Below are 6,252 nucleotides of genomic sequence, written 5' to 3'. Positions count from 1 at the left end.
CCGCAATACAACTATCGGGGTTCTCCGTGCATCGCGCGGACAGGTCACAGGATCTTACTGGGAAAAGCAGAGGCGGTGGTGTATGTTTCATGATCAACAACAGCTGGTGTGATTATGCGAACGTGCACCCGGTAAAATCCTTCTGCTCACCGGACCTGGAGTACCTGATGATTAAGTGCCGGCCATTCTGGCTACCGAGGGAATTTACAGCAGTGATTATTACGGCTGTTTACATTCCCCCACAAGCCGACACTGACCGAGCACTCAGGGAACTGTACAGCGCGATCAGCAGCGAGGAAACCGCACACCCAGAGGCAGCGTTTATCACAGCCGGAGACTTTAATAAGGGAAACCTGAAGAAAGTCTCACCCAAACTCCACTAACACATCCATTTTAACACTCGTGGAGATCGGCTACTCGACCACTGCTACACCTCTTTCCGGGATGCGTACAAAGCCCTCCCCCACGCCCCATTTGGCCAATCAGATCACCGCTCCATCCTGCTCCTGCCCGCCTACAGGCAGAAGCTGAAACAGGAAGCTCCAACCCGGAGGGCGGTGCACTGTTGGACGGACCAATCGGAGTCTGCGCTGCGGGACTGTTTTGATCACGCGGACTGGGAAATGTTTCACGTGGCTGCTAGGGACATTGATGAATACACAGACTCAGTCTGCGGCTTTATCAGGAAATGCGTGGAAGATGTCGTCCCATCCAGAACAGTTAAATCCTTCCCAAATCAAAAACCCTGGATTAACGGAGATGTTCGCGCGGCACGGAGCACCGCCTTTGCCTCCGCGAACACATCGGACTACAAACACGCACATTACCAACTCCGGAAGACGATCAAAGCAGCCAAACGTGAGTACAGGGACAGGGTGGAACAACAGTTTGACAACCCTCGGAGTATGTGGCAGGGACTAAACACGATCACAGACTTTAGAGGGAAAACCAGCACACCGCAGACCACGGCCTCTCTGTGTGAGGATCTAAACGTATTCTACGCTAGATTCGACACAGCGAACACCATGAGACCGGACAGTGTGCGCACCGCGGATGACGTCAGTGCGCACACTGTGTCTGAGGAGGATGTGCGGAGGTGCTTCAGGAAGGTGAACGCACGCAAAGCTACTGGTCCGGACGGGATTCCCGGCCGCGTCCTCAAGTCATGCGCGGCTCAGCTGGCTGGAGTGTTCACGCACATCTTCAACCTTTCCCTCTCTCTGTCTGTAGTCCCAGCCTGCTTCAAAATGGCCACCATCGTCCCTGTACCCAAATCCTCCACCATCTCCTCATTGAACGACTGGCGACCTGTAGCCCTGACCCCCATCGTAAGCAAATGCTTCGAGAAGCTGGTCAGGGACTTCATCTGCTCTGCACTACCCGACTCACTGGACCCTCTACAGTTCGCATACCGCCACAACAGGTCCACTGATGATGCCATAGCCCTGACACTACATACTGCCCTGTCACACCTGGAGAAGAGAGACACGTATGTGAGAATGCTGTTTGTAGATTACAGCTCAGCATTCAATACCATCGTTCCCTCGAAGCTGGACAGGAAACTGCAGGATCTAGGACTGAGCAGCTCCCTCTGCAGCTGGATCCTTAGCTTCCTGTCTGACAGACGCCAAGTGGTCAGACTGGGCAGCATCACCTCATCCCCCGTCACACTGAACACTGGTGCTCCACAGGGGTGTGTACTGAGCCCTCTCCTGTACTCACTCTACACCTACGACTGCACGGCCACTAACAACTCCAACATCATTGTGAAGTTTGCGGACGACACTACAGTGGTGGGTCTTATCACCAACAGTGATGAGACAGCTTACAGGGAGGAGGTCAGCGCCCTGACCCACTGGTGTCAAGACAACCATCTCACCCTCAACGTCGCAAAGACAAAGGAGTTGATAGTGGACTTCCGGAGGTGCAGAGAAGTACACACCCCCATCACCATCAACGGCGCTGCTGTGGAGAGAGTGAGCAGCTTCCGGTTCCTTGGTGTACATCTGGCTGAGGATCTTACGTGGTCAGTACACACAAACAAAACAGTGAAGAAGGCGCAGCAACGCCTCTTCTTTCTCAGGAGACTGAAAAGATTCGGCATGAGCCCCCGCATCCTCAGGACCTTCTATCACTGTGCCATTGAGAGCATCCTCACTGGATGCATCACCACCTGGTATGGCAACAGCACCGCCTACAACTGCAAAGCTCTCCAGCGAGTAGTGCGGTGCTCTGAACGGATAATTGGAGGTGAGCTTCCCTCCCTCCAAGACATCTACAGGAAGCGGTGCCTGAGGAAAGCGGGGAGGATCATCAAGGACTCCAGTCACCCCAGCCATAAACTGTTCAGACTGCTTCCATCAGGAAGGAGGTTCTGCAGCATCCGGTCCCGTACCAGCAGACTGAGAGACAGCTTTTTCCATCAGGCCATCAGACTGCTGAACACGTCATAGACACCTCACCTTCACTACTGGAACTTTAACATTATGCACTCCATACTGTACAGTAACGCCACTGTTTTGCACATGTCTCACTCTGTATATTTTATTTTATATATTTTATTTATTGTTTACTCTATTTAATTTGTAAAATATGTGTACACACACACACACACACACACACACGTAGAAAAATATTTAGTATACACATCCAGAAATGCATATACTATTATATATTGTACATATATTTATTAGTTTCAGATGTAGCCATTCTTGTATTTTGCTTGTTTACATTATTGTATTTTGCACAACTCTGTTGCTTGTGAAGCTCGCACACAAGAATTTCACCCACATGTGCTGTACCAATGTACCTGCACATGTGATGTGACAATAAAAGTGATTTGATTTGATTTGATTTGAAACCATAAAGCTGCACTTTCTTTTTGCCTTATAGTCTGATTTGTCATAACTGTGGTAAGCTTTTCTTTGGCTGTCACTTCTTCACCCTGACCTGTCTTATTTGGCTCAGCAGAACTAAAATATATATCTGTCTGTGAAGGTTCTCAGTCATCCAGGTCATCGTAGTCAAATATATATCCTGCTGCTTTTACACACGCACTCACATAAGCTCAGCGATTCTCTGCGCGATCAACCTCTCACATGTTTAAGCTTGCTGCGGGAGATTTCACTTGTCATGTTTGCATAGTAAGCTAACAATTAATAAGACGATGTCACAGGAATTGGTGCACAAATTATCATCACTCACAGATCAGTGCTGTCGCTCTCTATACACAGTTCGCGCGATTGCAAAGTGAAAGCAAAAAAACAAGCGCAAATTCAAACGCGATTTCAATATGTCACATATTGACAGTGGCTCACCGATGCCAATGACATAATTACCCAGCTACATTTCTGAAAGAATGCAAAAGCATTGACATATATTTTTCCTTCCTACAATAGCCCGACGGGCAGGGCAGAGATAGATTTTGGTAGCCCGACTGAAAAACGTCGGGCTAGCGATATTGCGAGCCCTGTATCTGATTGAGGAATCACTCATCTTTGGAAAAGAGAGTTTATTACAGAGAAATGTCTCTTTCCAAAATAAAAGCTATACTATCCGCTTCTTCTGGGCTATATTCTCAGCAGCATATTAAACATATAAGGAGAATCATGTGCTAACAGCTGTCTAAATGACTCGGCTAAAGTTAGTAGCATGCTTGCTTGTTTTTTTTCTGCTTCCACTTGTCTTTGCACTAGGATGATGTCGGCGTAAATGTGCAGTCATATTCGCTGTGTTCCCACTAGTGCTTTCAGGTTAATCTCGTTGAAATGACCTTAAAGCCACAACACGGCAAATCTCCGTTAACGAGCTACCGCCGATCGCCCCGTGCATGGGGCTAGACGGCCAACACGTTAACGAGCTAACTGCGCTAACACACTAGTTCCCACCCATGTAATTGAGCATTGCATGGCACATCCAACATACTGTTTTACTTTAGTCCATGACTCGCTTACCTTCAGGGTCATACGTCACATGAAAACCAAAATAATTCCAAACGCCAGATCTGAATGAGGGTGGGGGAGGTCCATGTTGCAAGGAGAGCTTAACTTCTGTCTCGCTAGCTTGCCCTGCGCTCTTCCTTCTGCGAACGCAGATTCACTGAGCGCTCAACACAGACAGCATCGTCAGAAGGAAAGTTGATAAAATAAATTACAAATTTTGTATTGTTTGATACATATGCGTACCGAACCGAAAGCACTGTATCGAACGGTTCAATATCGATACGAATATTGTTGCACCCCTAATAAACATATATAAATAAAACCACTTTTTTTTACATTAGTAATTCCTTTTGTGCATAATTTTATATTATTGGTAATAATAAATTAATTAACGCAACAAAACAACCTGAAGAGCCAGTTCGGAGCCGAAAGAGCCGGTTCTCTAAAAAGAGCCGGAAATCCCATCACTAGTACCTGCATACCAGCTGCCGCTTAGTAACTGGCTCACTGGCCCTGACCTTTTGCATCAGATTCAGAGTTCTCTAAATGACTCCTATGACCTTCTAGAGCCCAGCATGGACTCAGATGTAAGACCTCAGGTAACTGCACTCAAAACAACAGCCTCAACTAAAGAACTGGGCAGATTCACAAAGTTTTCCACCTGGACATCCCTCGCACGTGCTCTTTCTAGACTAATACATGTCATCCACAACTTCAAATCCCCACCAAGCAAAGCCAATCACTGTAATGGCTGGCATTACTGTGAAACAGGACTTACTGTGGATGAGTTAAACCAAGCTCAGAACCTTATCATTCGAGCAGTACAGCAAGGCGTGTACGCTGAAGAAATCAAGTGTGTGCAAAAACATGAAAAACTACCCAAAACCAGTCCTCTCAAAACCTTAGACCCCTGTCTGGATAAAGAAGGACTCCTTAGAGTAGGTGGTCGCATCAGAGACTCAAACATTAGCCAAGGTGAGAAAAACCCTCTCATAGTTCCTGGCCACCACCATGTTGCAGCTCTTCTCATAACGCACTACCACGAGCAGACGCAGCATTAGTTTTCACAGAAGGAGCCGTTCGCTCCGCAGGATGGTGGATAGTGGGCAGTAAAAGAAAAGTGAGCACAATCATCCATCATTGCGTTACCTGCAAGACTTCGTGCCCCTTTGAGCACACAAAAAATGTCAAACCTCCCTCCAGACCGTCTCACAACAGATCCCCCGTTCACGAATGTGGGCTTAGATGTGTTTGGTCCATGGTTTGTGTCTTCACGACGCACAAGAGGAAGCGTCAATCAGAAAAAAAGGTGGGCTGTCATATTCACTTGTTTGAGTATTAGAGCAGTTCACATTGAAGTGGTAGAGTCACTTGATACATCTAGCTTCATTAATGCATTCCGACGATTCCTGGCCGTGAGGGGACCAGTGAAAACTGTTCGCTCTGATCGAGGCACCAATTTTGTAAGTGCATGTAAAGAACTGAAAATCCCTTCAAACTTGGACAACACAGTTGTGCACACCTTCTTAAAAGAACATGGATGTAAATGGACTTTTAACCCACCTCATGCCTCCCATTTCGGCGGATCATGGGAGAGAATGAAAGGTTTAGCACGGAGAATATTGGACTCTATGTTTTTTCAGCTTAAGACCACTAAACTCACTCATGAGGTTCTCGTCACCTTCATGGCAGAGGTGGCTGCTATCATAAACTCTAGACCCCTTGTCCCGGTTTCATCAGACCCGAGGGACCCCTTTATCTTGACTCCAGCTGTTCTCCTGACTCAAAAGGTAGCACCCCTTCAGGCTCCAGCTGAAAAATTCACAGCATCAGACCTCTAGAAACATCAGTGGTGCCAGGTTCAGCACTAGGGGTGGAACGATACTCGTATCGATATTGAACCGTTCGATACAGTGCTTTTGGTTCGGTACACATATGTATCGAACAATACAAAATTTTTAATTAATTTTATCAACTTTTCTTCTGACGATTCTGTCTGTGTTGAGCGCTCAGTGGATCTGCGCTCGACAGTGCAGCCTAGGCGGAGTAGTCAAACGCAGATTCACTGACAGCAGGGCAAGCTAGTGAGACAGAAGCTCAGCTCGTTGCAACATGGCAAATTGAACCTCCCCCACACTCATTCAGATCTGGCCTTTGGAACTATCTTGGTCTTCATGTGAAGTATGACCGTGAATGTCACGGTTCTGGGTCCGTTGGACCCAGTATTTTGAGTTTATTATGTTTTGGTTCACTTTTGCATCATGGATTATTCTTTGTTTCTCTGGTACTTTGTGTTTCAGTTATCGAGGAC

This window comes from Aulonocara stuartgranti (assembly GCF_965226115.1).
Source record: "Aulonocara stuartgranti genome assembly, chromosome: 20".
Lineage (NCBI taxonomy): Eukaryota > Metazoa > Chordata > Actinopteri > Cichliformes > Cichlidae > Aulonocara > Aulonocara stuartgranti.
The sequence above is the reverse complement of the archived record's forward strand: the minus strand, read 5'-3'. Positions refer to the sequence as shown.